The 15,649-nt window shown below is 32.6% G+C and overlaps 1 pseudogene; it reads right to left on the bottom strand.

Moving 5' to 3' along the window:
- Window positions 1-15,013, bottom strand: part of LOC123251890 — a 101,763-nt pseudogene extending 86,750 nt beyond the window's left edge.
- Between the last annotated feature and the right edge of the window lie 636 nt (window positions 15,014-15,649).

Genomic DNA, 15,649 nt, shown 5'->3' with positions numbered 1-15,649 from the left:
TCTGTTTATCTATGATCTCTTTGGAAAACTTCATTGACTTTTAAAAAACATAGTTGCTTCTGACTGATTGGTTATTAATTATTTGGTCGAAAGAACTAACAGTCAAGAAATGGTTTTTATACTCATCTTAGCTCTGCCTCTAAGTAGCAATTTGACCTCAGGCAAATCTTTGATAAAGCCACTTCATACTCAATTTGCCCATGTATTAAATGATAGAACATTGAAGAGATGATGTATTCATTCAACAAATATTTATTATCCAGCATAATCCTTTGCTGGGTTGGGAGAGGGATATAAAATTTAGATAGCATAAGTCACAGCCCCCTAATATTATAGAAATTCTAATCAGGAGATGAGATGTAAAGACAGACATCAACAATGTATAACAAGCATATGATGAATGTTTTAGAGAAATGAAAAACACTTTGAATTTTACTCTATTGATGATAGGGAACCAGTGAAGATTTTTGAGCAGAAATCTACTATGACCAGAAAGATGAAGTGGGTGAGAAAAAAAAGGATAGGTAAGAAGCATTATAAAAGGTTATTGAAATCATTAAATCAAGGAGTCCTGAAAGCATTTTGTGAATTGGTTACAGTTGAAGGGGAGAAAAGCAGAAGGTATAAGAGATGTTGCAACTGTAACATATGTGAGTTCTCTAGCATTACCACCCTAACCTCCAATATTACTGATAAGCCAGGTTCTAAGAGCTGGACTACTAGACAGACCTGAGTTATCATGCTTGACACTTGGCTCACTTGCTTCAACAACTTCTTTTTAAAAATAACAAATATATTTGTGTTACATTAAAAGTCACAACTATCTTCATCTCTTCCTCCCTCCCCACATTACAGAAGGTATCATTTGACTATATGTATAGTATGTGTCTGTCTATCTGTGTCTTTCTGTTTGGGTGTTCACCTATGTATGTGTATAAAACTATGTCTTATTTTTATTTATTAGTTCTTTCTGTGGAGTTGAGCATAAACAAGTTATTCTTCCAACATAATTTCTATTGCTGCATATAATATTCTCTCTGTTCTGTTCATTTCAGTCTTCATTATTTCATGTAGTTCTTTCCATGTGTGTGTTTCTTAACCTGATTGTCATTTCTTATAGCATAGAAGTATTCCTTCACTATCATATCACAACTTGTTTAGTCATTCCCTGATTGAGGTGCATCCCCTCAATTGCCAGGTTGTTGCTACCACAAAGAGAGCTACTATAAATAGTTAAGATATATAGGCTCTTTTCCTTTTTCCCCTGATTACCTTAGGTAACAATCCTAATAGTGAAATTACTGGGTCAGAATGTATATATAGCTTTATAACCCTGGACATAATTCCAGATGCAATAACTTCTTCTTTCCCCTTATATTTTCTTTTCCAGCTTATTCACCATTCATAGCTTTATCAAAACAATCTTTCATGTCCATAAGCCTGGGCATAGTAGATTACTGCTCAAAAATATGTCTATTTCTGATGGAGTAAAATGAATATCATTGGTTCAAATTCCTGCCAGTGGTCTTCCCCTAAAATTTATCAGTAAGGAATAATATTATCAGTCAATCTTAAGTATCTTTTTAAAAAGATGCCATTGAAAGTGGTATAAGAAAAAGTAGCATAAAAGAGTCACAGGTAAGTTTGTGATATACTCTTCTTTAAAAACATACAGAGTTCACAGAGGAAAGGAGATATGTACCAAAGGTTAACTCAGCTTCTGATTGCTTGAAGTCCTTTTCTCTCATTTGTGGATTGCTCAAAAAATTTCACTCTGTTTAGTGAATCTGGATTTCTGTATAATTGGCTCTAGATGCAGAGTCTGTTGTTAACTGAGTTATAGTTTTTGAGATGAGGCATAGCTATTTAACCTCCTGTTACACAGATATACACATTTATAAAAATTGTTGGCTAAATTATAATGATTAGATTCAGCCAGAGTTAATCAGGGAAAACCCCCATCAAGGAGTTGATTTTTTAAAATAATCTTAGAAAATGGGAGTGACATGTTTCTTTATTCCTGCAATGTGAACTGGGATTGCTGTGACTGCTAAGCTGAGAAGGGTGAGTGAGAAGACCATAGTATGCTATTTTTCCTTGGTTAGCAAATAACTTTGTGAATAAGTACAATCACTCACAAAATCCTCATACAATCATTCATAACAATACATAGTCTCAATTTGCTGAAGTAAATTCCATTATTTAGGCTATTCAAATTATCTATGTCCCAAAACTTTATTCTGAATTTCACAATTCTGACTACAAGTCAATTGTCTCTCTGAATCTCCTTTTTCTTTTCCAGAAAGTCAAGTTAATATTGCTTGCACTATAGTTCAAAAACTTTAAACTGAAAGGGGGAGAGAGAGAGAGAGAGAGAGAGAGAGAGAGAGAGAGAGAGAGAGAGAGACCTTAAAAATTGAGGCAGATATAGCATAAAAGTAAAAGTAACAAAGTGGTTAATCATTAATTCATAGGAAATAATAACTAGAATGATTCATAATAATGATACTTATTGTCTAAGAGACTACATATAAATATATATGTAGTGTGTGGGTTACAAACAAAATGAAATAACAAACAACACCAGGAGGGAAAAATGATCTGATGGGAATTACTAAGATGTTTCAAAGGATGCTACTAAAGATTGAAATATTATAATGAAAGACAGTTACCATTAAAAAGTAATAGATTCAATAAAAGGAACAGTATTCAATAGTGTATGTTAAGATTGTCCCACATTTAATACAAAGATGGGAAGAAGGCTTTTGAATGAAGAATAAGAGAGCTCTATGTCATTGGAGTATAGGTTACAGATTTATAGTACAGAAGAAGGAAATGGATAATGAATAAGTCACAAAGGTTCCATGGAACAAAAGATATAGGCATAGATAATTTCAATTTTCTAGACATCTGTTGGAGGAGGCCTCTTCTTACTAAACAGAGATATATATGAGAAATACATACAGATATATTTTTAAGAATAATTTCTTTATTCTTAAATTGATTAATTTTAATCCCAGAATTTGATTAACTTTAATCCCAGAAATAATTTTTTGTTAAATACCTATTGTATACAAATTTTGATTATGTTTAGCACTATATGTACTTTTTTCTTTGATATCTCAGATAATAGAAAAGAGATGAAACTTAAGTAGCCTCGTAGAAGGTATGTTTGATGTAGGCAGAAACCTAGGTTTGAAACCTGGTCCTGCTAAATTACCACCTTTGTGACTTTAAGCAAGTCATTTGAGTTCCATGGACTTTTTTCTTCATCTTAAAATGAGAGGGTTAATAAAGACCAGAAGTATCAGAGACACCATCTATCTTTTTTATTTCCTAATTCAACCATCACCAGCCTCAGGGAACACTTGCTCACATTCAAAAATGGCTCTAGAAATTTTGCACACCCACTTATCCAATCATATTTCCAGATTACTGATAATCTTCTACTTTTGGTCTTGACTCATAATAATGCCAAATGCAGACACAAAGGAAGAAGAGTTACACCTAATGAGAAATTGTAAAGCATTTATAATCTTCACTGGTAAAGGGCATACCACATTAGTAGTATTGTGGATACTTGGAAAAATAGAATAATATATCAACTTCATGACATGAAAGGCTGAAAGCTAATTCTGCCTTTGTAACTCTAAAGCCCAGCTCAGTGACTGGCATGTAATACTATATTGACTTATTGGTTGATTGCTTGACTCAGAGGAGGAATCACATTTAGAATTAAGGCAAATAATAGTTCTATTATACTCTTCTCTAGTAACACTTGGCATGTTTGACATTTATAGTTAGTTCTAGGTGCCTTATGTAAGATATTAACCCATTAAAATGGATCTACAGAATAACTACTAGTATGGTAATGTGTTCTAAAGACAAACAACTCAAGTATCAGCTGAAGGAACTAATTTTGATTAATATCGAAAAGGGAAGACATCATATTAGGGGAGACTTAGTAGATTTTTAAAAATTCTATGAAGGGCAATGAGAATGAAAAGGATTAAAGTTCATACATATACTTCCCAAAGAATCAAACTTGGATCAAATTATCAAGTTTTGTTAATTTGGTCTTCACAATCTCTTTAACCTACATCCCTCTTTTGTATCCCCATGGCTATTATTGTATTATAAATTCTTATTCTATCCCAACCGGACTATGATAATAATGCACTAAGATATTTTCCCCACTCTATTCTCATCAGCATATCATATCATTGGTAAGTTTCATCATGCAAAGATCAATACCAGAACTGTACCAAAAAGTCAAAAACTGGCGGGTCAGGGTTGTTGCTGCAGGGAATGCAGCACATGTCTAGAAAACCAACCTGAAGCTGATGGAAATGGAAAGAGGAGGAATGCCAGGAAAGATACTCAGGTAAACAGGTAAGAAGCAAGTGGAATCAGTGAGAGGAGTGACAAAAAAGCAGCAAGTGTGTTTCTACAAATGTACTTGATGCCAGTCACATCTTTAAATAAGGGGATGTGAAGCCAATATGAGCCCCAGCAATAAGGGACCTGAAGCCAGATCTCAATTATGTGCTGACAAGAATAAATGGGGTCAGGGCCATATCCAATTGATAAGAGAAAAGGCACAAATATTTATTTCTCAGAGCACCAAAAAATTTTAGGACTTACTCAGTGTTTTAGTGCGAATGTGTGGTAGGGAGTCAGAGATATAGGAGACCTGAGACCAAAGTGTTCTTCAGTATGTCACTAGTATCTGACAAGAACACAGAAAGAGATGGAAAGGACTCTCAATTGGGGATAATTCAAATTGGGAAAAACAGTCTATCTAAGTCCTTAATCCATAGTGGACCAATAAGAAGCTAAAACAGAAGCCAGGGATGGAGTAAAAAGCTGAAATTGAATATGCTATCCCAATTTGCTTCTAAACAGTTACAGATAATGCAGAAGGGGCTGGATGAAATAAGATCTATCTAATTTATTCAAAAGTCCAGGAGAGGATAGACTTGAGTACAAAACATCAAACAATGGACTGAAGTTAAAATATAAGTAAACCAAATAAACCATAGCAAAAATGAAGAAAGTATACTTTGCCTGAAAAATAAATGTGAAAGAAACCAAGCCCACAACAATTATAGATAGAAAAAGTAGGGGGAGGGTATTTTGCATACAAATCTATGAGAATGACCAAAAGGGAAAATAGAAACAAAGAAAGAAAAAATTTAAATGAAAATTACAAGTAAAATCAGTCAAGAAAGGAAAATAAAAGGAATGAAAATAAATAACTTGTACTAGAAGGGAGAAAAGTTTATATCAGTACTGAACTCTAAAAAACAGAATAGAGCAAACAAAATTCAATGATTCCAAGAGATGGTAAGAAATTTAATAACAAAGTAAAAAAAATTGAAATATACACACATAAATGAAGATCTATATATATATATATGAGTAAATATGAATATACAGATAAATATACACACATGCACACACATATATATATATATACATGTATATGTATATAAAAATATGTATAAATGAAATTGCCAAATGCCCTACTCTACTTTATTAGAAACAACTATCCTGGAAAAGAAGTCAAGGAAAGTTAATTATGAACAGAACTTCTCAAAATCCATGTAGAAGCAGAATAATTGACAACTCTTCCAAAAAATTATAAGTTAAAATTATCTAGTTCAATTAGTATTAGAGGGTGAAGAGAGAAAAGAAAAAGATTTGTACATCACTTATAGGAAGAAACTTAACTGGTAACACTCAAGATTTTCATAGCTAAAATCTATAGGTTTCAAGTCAAGGAAAAATTATTAAAAGAAATTATAAATAATTTGATCACAGAAAACTGAAGTCAGTACACTAAAGACTTGAAAACAAACACTATACATATAATGGAACGCAATATTCCAAAAATTAAAACTTACAACCAAGAGTAGTTAGCCCTGCCAAAGTAAATACAATTCAGTAGGAGGCAAAAATGACTTTTAATGGATTAGTTTTTTCTCAAGCATTCAAAAATAACAAAAACAACCCCAAAAAACCCTATTCAATAAAAACTTTGAAATGCAAATATAGTGATCATGAAGAAGCTCAAAACAGAGATAGAATTGAATGTATAAAATTCCCAGATTAATAGAACAAGAAATAGGAATGATCACTGTACAGGTGTTTCCTCTGTTTTTAGGAATTCTTGTGTCAATAATGTCCTCTACCAGCTCAGCTTATGAATTTGTAGGTCATAGTCTTTAAGAGTTAGCTATACTTTTAAGAAGTTAAGGAGCTTATCTAAGACTACACAGTTGTAGAAAGGGTATAATATTTTGGGCAGGAAGAATAAGAAATGAAGAATTTAATAACTTTCTCAGAAAAGAGAAATTGAACAAGTATTAAAGAAAATCCTCAAAATAAAAGGCAGGTAAATGATTTAAAACTAAATTCTGTGAACATTCGAGCTATTCTGCTATTATTCAAATTATATGGAAAAATAGGGAAGGAAGAGATACTATCAAATCTCATACACATAGTCTTGTTAATTAAACTAGGGAAAGAAAAAGTAGAAAAAGAAAAGTATATATATATATAAACTATCCACTGTCATAGAAGGGAGTGATGGAGTCTAAATACATATTGAAGCACACCAACCTTTATTTAATTTTTTCATGATATTCTCTAGTATAAGTCATATGTGTCTTCTTTCACAACATTGAATGTAGAAATATGTATTGGATGATAATATATATAAACCTAGGTCATATTTCCTGCATTTCAGGAAGTGAGGAGAGGAAAGAGAAAAGGATAGAACATAGGTGGCAAAGTGTCAGAAAATTATTATTAAAACTGTATTACAGGGGCCAGCTGGGTAGCTCAGTGGATTGAGAGCCAGGCCTAGAGACGGGAGGCTCTAGGTTGAAATCCGGACTCAGACACTTCCCAGCTGTGTGACCCTGGGCAAGTCACTTGACCCCCATTGCCTACCCTTACCACTCTTCCACCTATAAGTCAATACACAGAAGTTAAGGGTTAAAAAAAAACTGTATTACATGTAACCTTGAAAAATATAGAGCAAAATATTCAGAAAAATAAATTTCAGTCTTATGTCTCATGAATGTCAGTGAAAAAAATTATGAATAAAATATGATGAAGAGGTTAAAACAATATCTATGTATTTTTTTTTTCTTTTTTTCTTTTTTTTTTAAACCCTTACCTTTCAACCTTCCATCTTGGAGTCAATACTGTGTATTGGCTCCAAGGCAGAAGAGTGGTAAGGACTAGGCAATGGGGGTCAAGTAACTTGCCCAGGGTCACATAGCTGGGAAGTGTCTGAGGTCAGATTTAAACCTAGGACCTCTAGTCTCTAGGCCTGGCTCTCAATCCACTGAACTACCCAGTTGCCCCCAATATATATGTATTTTTTAGTTGTGAAATATAACTGGGTTGGATTTATACCAATAATGGAATGTTGGTTTAATATTAAAAAATACAGAGAAAATTTAACAAAGTACAGCATTTATTTCTCTTTAACATAAACATTTAAAAGCAAGGAATCTTAATCTACACAAATGTAGAAAGGGTGTAATATTATGGGCAGTAAGAACAAGAAATGAAGAAGTTAATAACATTTTCAGAAAAGAGAAATTGAATAAGTATTAAAGAAACTCCTCAAAATAAAAGGCAGGTAAAATGAATTTAAAACTAAATTCTGTGAACATTTGAGTTATTCTGCTATTATACTTTTCTTAATCTGCAATGGAGAAATATGTAACCACTTTCCAATGAGATCAAGGATAAGAAAAGATGTCCATTATGACCATTATTATTTTTATAGTCTAAGAAATTCTAGCTATAATGTCAAAGAAAATATATTGAAGTAAGCATAAACCAAGAAGAAACAAAATTGCTACCTATTAGAGATGATATAATTGACAACTTACAGAATTCTAAATATTCAAATAAAATAATTTAAAATAAATAATCACTATGACTAAATAGTAGCATATAGAATTAGTCTGCATGCTTAATCAGCAAACTCAGCAGGAAGAGGTAAAAAGAGAAATCCTTTTCAAAATGAATACCACAAATAACAAATACATTTTACAGGAATAGAGACCTAAATGATTAAATATATTAAATGCATGTGGTTGGTCTGTACCAATATGGTAAAAAATGACGGTTCAACCTATATCAATTTACTGAATCAGTGGCATACCAATCAAACAACCAATTGCCTAGAATTACATCCAATAATGGCTACTTAAAGAACAAAAGACAAATAATTTCATAGTAATTAGTAAAAAAGAATTGAAATGAAGAGGGCCAGATAATAATAGATCAAAAACTTGCATAAAGCAATAATTATAAAAATAATTGATTACTGGCTAAAACTAGAAAAAAGTTCTTCAGTGGAATAGATTAGGCATGCAAGAGCCCAGAATAGCTAAATATAATAGCATAGTTTCTATTATAAAGCTATAAGACCAAGTGCAATAAATAGGAAGATCAATTAAGGAAAAATTTTGCATAGGGAATAGTTCTTGGTGAAATGGGTTTGAGAGGATAACCAGAGAAGAAATGTATACATTTGATCATATAAAATTTAAACATTTCTGTGAGAACAAAATTAATGCTTCTAGAATTGGATAAAAATACAGTGGTATGTATTTTTAATAATATGTCTAATATTAGATATTTAGTGGATTATACAAATAGAAAAAGTCATTCCTCAATAGATAAATGGTCAAGAGACATAAACAAGTTTCAAAAGAAGAAAGTTAAGCAATTAGCACCAATAATATATATGCTTCACTTCATTCCATGGTCATTTCATCAATAGCCATACAGCTGCTTTCTTATATATGTTCTCTTAAACTATTACTATGTAAGCTTCATGAGGAAAAGTACTAGCTTTGCTTTTGTTTTTGTATCCCAAGTGCTTTGCAATAAATTTAGCATAGATTTAGTATCAAATATATTTTTAAACATTCAGAAATGACAGAAAAGGAAATAATTGCTTCTCAATATGGAAGAGCAGGCACAACAATGTTTTATTAGTGGAGATGCAAAATATTCCATTCATTTTTGAAAGGAACTTTGAATTCTACTAAAAACAAGTATCACTAAACTATAAGAATTGATGGGCCAACAAGGTAGAAAAGTTCCAAGAATAAGCAATGGACAGTATATGATCAGTGAATAGTGTGAGAGGAAGGCCTTTGTTGTGGTACATTGTAGCCTTTCCTGTGGTATCCCTTGAAGACTATATTAGATGTCAGTGATATATATCAAAGGATAGACAGAGATGAATGTGTTGTGACCTGAATTGCTTGCGAGTACCCACATCAGTGGGAAACACAAATAAAAAAAGTACCAACTCGAACATTCCAGAACCAAATGTTTAAGAAATATGAAGTCATATGAGTTCTTATTTCATAATAACAAACATCATCACATAGAGATGGAAAATAAAACCAATATGTAATACCTATAACTCTTGTCATACAACAAACAGGGAAAAACAAAATATTTTTTATTAAAAATATTGTTTTCAATGTCCTAAGAAATGTGTGAAATCAAACTTTATAATCCTAAATCAGTTATATATTAGAGGTAATATTTGCAATGGTATTTAAAAAAAAAGGAGATCTGATTTATACAAAACATGACATTCCCCTACCATCATAATGTCACCTACGGTCACTGATGATCATATTAAAATAATATACTACCAGTTTCTTTGGGGAAGAAGTTATATCTCCTCACATCTAGAATGCTTATCCTATAAAATAAGACCCATAATTGTTCCAAAGGACTTTTCATGTAGATGAAAGTCTTAATATTTTTATACATAGAGCCATCTATACAAGTTGTATGAAGGCAGGGCCTGTATGCAACACTTCTTGCGAGTTCCAATAATCCTACCACAGAGCAATGCATATAGTGGTTCTTCAGCAAGTATTTTTAAATATTTATTAAATTGAAATGATAAAACAGTTTGAGTTTCAGGAATGTTGTGTTAATGGTCTATTCAACTGGGATTCTTAAAATAAGAGAGCCTGGACTCAGTGTGGTCTTTCCCAAAGCATCACTGTAGAGGGTTGTGTGTTTCCTGATGCTATTTGGCTTGGAGCTGATTATGGCAGACTGGCAAATTGCCTGCTGTTTTTATTCTAAGCGTGTGCAAATGAGCAATTCAGTGTGTACAGAGCTTTTTTGGCAACTGTTATAAGAAATGTCACTTGCCTTCCTCCAGACACTCACATAGAGTCCTTGAAAGAGTTGGACATTTTTCTTGTCCTTTTTTCCTGCAGTTTTATGGAAAGTGGTTTAATAAATATTAAGTTCAGAAAGGGGAAATTCTGACAAGATCGTCATCATCTCAAAAACAGGGCTTCTTTGGTCTTTTTCTTCTGCATTAAAAAGAGCCACCCTGGCTGTGGGCTTTCACAATTTCCTCTTTTCCCACCACAAAGAATCAGTTTTCCTTAAGAGCTTCATTAGAGAAAACTTCTTTCTTGTTTTCCTGCACTTCCAAGTACTAAGTAGTGGGGGAACTGTTGACTGGAATGAAGAGAGATTTCAGTTTGAATTTTTTTTCCAATCTAAATGATTCTGGGTTTCAATTTTCTCATCCATAAAATTAAGAAATAGGTCTAGATAACCTCTCAGATGCTTCTGTGGTATAGATCTTGTGTTCTGTGTAGCAGGTGTAATAAGAAATGAATTGTCATCATTGCTGTTTTTGCTGAAATTACTACAAATCATAAGATTTCTGGAAACAGATCACAAGTTCATTAGAGAACTTCAATATTTTACTTATGGGGAACTTTATTTATCTATATGTCTGGTATCTGGTAGAACTCTCTCCGTCTTTCTGTCTCTCTGTCTCTATTTCTTTCTCTCTTTCTAGATAAAGATAATTTCATTCTCAAAAGGTGCCATGGAATCAACAAGAGAAAAGTTTATTTGAGTTTTGATTCTTACTAACAGGGAGGAACTGGTTGATGAAATGCACAGGATGGAAAACAAAGGGTTGGGAAAGTTAACACATCCTAGAGTGATATCGACAGAAGAAAAATCCAAGTATAGTCCAACTTTAACTCTAGATTTTTGGGGAATAGATTACAAAGTGATCAGAGGAAGGAGAATTAAGTCCTTAGGGACTCAAATTTTAAAGAAGGATTAATTTGTAAATGCATCAGGAAGATTCAATATAAAAATTATGAACATATGAAGGGAGATAATTCTCAAAGGTGCAAAAAAATATAGAAGTTGTCTAAAGGGACCAACAAGGATGCAAAAGGATATTATGTATTAATTTAGATCTGAAAAAAGTTGGAAGCAGGGACAGATAACAGAAGATTAATGCAGAAGCATGGCAAAATTCTATAAAAATTATTTTAGAATATTAAAACCTAGAATGAATTGAGACGGGCAATAAGAAACAGGAGAATATAAAATGTGGTTTTTATTTGATTTTTGTTTGTTTTTATGTTTATCTATGTTAGTACAAAGAAGAGGAGCAAATGAGTCAATGGAGAGGCCATTGTTTAATATAAATGAGAAGTAGAAAATGGACAAGAAGATGCTCAATTCTTATATTTCTTCTGGTATTTTTTTACTAACATATCTAAACATAAAAACTCTATAGAGTAAATGACATAACACAGGAATGACTTAAGAGGAGTTTATATTTAAGATTCTGAGGAGGAAGGAAGAGGTCACCTAATCACCACAGTTGAACTAGACTTATAAGCTACAGATTCTTATACTAAGAGAACTCATATGTGTAACTACTGAGCATTCATAATATTTGAAGGAAAATGGTAGAAGTACTGTGGGACTGAAAATAACCAAATGTATTCATTTTCAAAAGGAGGTTGGAAGTATCAAGTGAACTTATAGTTTGGACAAGAGTGTATATGGGCAAAAAATGCATAATTAGACTGTGATTTTAAAAGGTTTCTATTGTTTTAATCTACTAGAATCTAAAATTCTAGTTTTAATCTACTAGAATCTAAAATTCTAAATCTACTAGAATATAAAAATCTAAAATCAAAAGCAGTATCTGGCTTAATTTTATATTGCTATGTCCAGAGTTTAGCACAGTAATAAGTAAAAATAATAAATATTTCTCATTGATTCACTCAATCATTAATCCAGAGTGTAATTCAATTGATATTTTTAGGAAATTACCTCTATTAGAGTTTTAAATCAGTGATGTCAAACTCATATAGAAACAGAGAATGCTTACCTCTACACTAATATTCCTGAGGGCTATAGATTCACTTAAAAAAACTCACATATTAACATTGCCTATGTTCTATTACATTTTTATTTATTTGTTAAAATATTTCCCAATTTCATTTAAATCTGATTCAGCATGTTCTAGGAAATGCTGAGTAAGAGTTGTATGTTTGACAACTTTGGATACATTGAAGGATGGAGAGATTGCTAATATAGGATTTTAATATAGGACACTAATTAAACAGTCTAGGTAGTAGATAATCTAAACCATGAATTTATGAAAAAAATTGTGGATCTCCCCCTCTATTAATTTGCACAGTGATAAGACCATGATAAAATCCAGATGGACTAGAGGATAATTATTTTATTCCTCTTTAGAAATCAAAGTATCGAAGTCCATTACATTCGATTTTACCACAGTTGCAACTATCAATAATATGTAAGTAAGTCTTGATTGATCACACATGTTAAAACCAATGGAAATGCAAGTTGGATATGGGGGAATTTGAAGGGGGGTGAAAGGGAAAGTAAAAACAAGAATCATGTAACCATGGAAAATTTTTCTAAAAAATAATATATTAAAAAAAGAAATCAAAGTACTTAGCAGTATAACACAAAAACTGATGTCTTTGTTATTAAAATAGATAACCAAAATAATTAGCATTATTGGCCATGATTTGAACTATGAATGATTACATTCTCTTAAATTTGTTGGCTAATAATTTTTGTCTTTGGGAATTTTTTAAATTTAAATTGTTTATACTTATACTTTTAATATTAAGCCTTTTGCTCTGAAGTTCAAATTTCTCTTTTTTGGAAAATAAGCAAAAAAGTAACCTTGAAGCTTCTCTGATTCTAATATTCTCCCCTCCTTTTATTCATTCATTCTTTTCTTCCTTTTATCTGCCTTCTCAGATACTGAGATACCAGAACTGAAGTCACCTTTTGAGCATTATAGTGATTGGCAATAATAGAGGAGAAAAATAAGAGATGATGTGAACAACGTTTATAAAACTACCTCAAATGCACAGAAGTATTAAGAGCAGATGGTGCCACCTGTATCCATCTAATTCTTGCCCTGACAGTTTGCCACTTGGTTATGAAAAGGATTGAGAATCTGATACCCGCTCTGTCTGCAGGAAAAGGTCACTGTGGCTCTGGCCCAAATACTAAGTCTGATATGGATGAGAGGATTATTATTATTAGTGCCAGTGGATAATTTTTTTCTGTGAAACTACTGTGGGTATCCCCCCAACAAATTTGACTTTGATATTGGCCAGCTATCAAAGGCAAACATTAACACCTGTGTGCCAGAAATTCCCAGCTGTATCCGCCTCACTGCTGCTCAAGAAAAATCATATTTCTTTAAGAAGAGAGTGAAAAGAGAACAGGGAGGGTGGGATAATCCCTTTGAGAAGCCAGACTTGCAGTAACATCAAGAAATATATTTGTCAGTGGTGTCAACTCAATGGAGTCAATAGATTACAGATGTTGGAGCAAATGAGACCACTGCCTGAAAGTTGGTTCCAAAATGTTATTATATGTTTAGACAGAACAAGGACTTCATTTGATACAGGCTCCTTAGCAAACCTTACTTTTCTAAGATTATCCTACATTATTTCCCTTCATGCACTCCATGGTACAACCAAATAGACCTCTCCTTTATTTCTCCTCCAACAACATTGTCCTTATTGTCCATTCCTAGGATGCTCTCTTCTCACTGCCACCTCAGGAAATATTTGACTTTCTTTAAAGTTTAATTTAAGCTCATTTCTTCATTTTATTTATAGCCTGATGCTTTTGCTTGATGATATTCTTACTGCCTACAAGTTACTGATGCCCTCTCAAAAGTTATTTTTTATTTATAAGTTATCTTTCTGTTTACCTATATGAATTAGTGAATTTTCTCAAATAAAATGTTAGTTCTTTGAAAAGAGGACCATTTTTGTTTTTGTGTGACATGTAGCTTGTACTGCATAGGAACAAAGCAAATACATAATAATTGTTTTTTGATTGATCAAAGTGCACTAATTTTGATTTTTTTCTGAAGATGCTATTATTGACAGTGTCTTTATACCTGAGAAGTATCCATTATATATTCACAGAAAAATGGATGTTATTTGCCACTCTACTCTTCTTACAAGCCTTTACTCAAAATTTATCATGTCCTGTTTAAAGAAAAAGAAAAATTCATTACCTGAAGGATGTATGTATGAGATTATATTGTCCTAAATAGCTGAAGACATTGGTAGCCAAGATCACATTTATTTCAGTGCCTCAGGAAAATGTTGAATGATAATAATTTCCCAAAGGGGTCTATTCAATTGCTGCTGGGTTCCCCATTCCTAGAAATGATATAAGTTTTTAAAACCCATTCAGTTTCATTCAGTAAACATTTATTAAGTACCTATAGTATGACATGTAATAGACTAAGTGCTAGGGATGCAAAGACAAAATACTCTCTGCCCTCAAGAAGCTCAAATTAGGGATGGTGTGTAACTTGTACACAGAGAAGTAAATGTTGAATTATTTGACTTGAATCTTTTCCAAATAAGATATGTCAAGGGTGAGTATATTTTTGTCTTCTCTCCCACACTTATAACTTTTCTTCTTCTTTTCAGTGATGACTCAATATCTTCCTATTCTGTATTAGAAAGGTTAAGGGGTCAAAGATGATGGTAAATTTTATCCAATAGAAACCCCAATGGGTGATTTTGGGAGCACTGATTTAACACTTGACTCACACATTTCCAAATAAGGGGCTATTTCCTCATTTCTCTACTTACGGCATATTCTCAATTAACCTGGCTGCTGCATCTGATGTCCAGTATGGGTCACACAGCTCTAATTACTTAGCAATCATAGCTAACCCATGTATAAGCCTCATCTGCTGCACTAGCCAGGAGGAACACCTGCAAAAAGGTTTCTTTAGTACAGAAAGTGCTCAGCATTACAAGAGCAATTATTGTGAACTAACATGAGTTTCCTAGGTTTGAAATAGTTAAAATTGTCTTTTATAAGGTAATGTGCTCTTCTGCTATTAAGTCATTTTGTCATTACGTGTATTCCCATCTCAAAGAATGACAAGTCTGGCAGCCATGGTTGTGTGAGGCCTAAGGTAGGATCTTGTTACTAAATTCCTTTTAGAGGCCCAGAAAACCTTCAAGAAAATGGACATCTTATGCTGCTGTATCTTAATGGATCAAAAGGGCATGTAATTTGTGTAAAACATCTACGTATGTGGCAAAGTACCAGTGAGTTTCATGTAAAAATTCCTCTAATAGGGAAATACAGAAGCCTAAATCTGCCAGCCAGTGACATCAGAAACTCTATAGTCTACTTCCAGACTACAGAATCAGCTTGTCTGGTGCAAAACAGCCTTCCGCACTATCCCAATCTCTCAAGCTGAGTAACTAATCTCTGTGCA

Source organism: Gracilinanus agilis, chromosome 1 (assembly GCF_016433145.1).
Source record: "Gracilinanus agilis isolate LMUSP501 chromosome 1, AgileGrace, whole genome shotgun sequence".
In the NCBI taxonomy this organism is placed as follows: Eukaryota; Metazoa; Chordata; class Mammalia; order Didelphimorphia; family Didelphidae; genus Gracilinanus; species Gracilinanus agilis.
The sequence above is the reverse complement of the archived record's forward strand: the minus strand, read 5'-3'. Positions and strand labels throughout refer to the sequence as shown.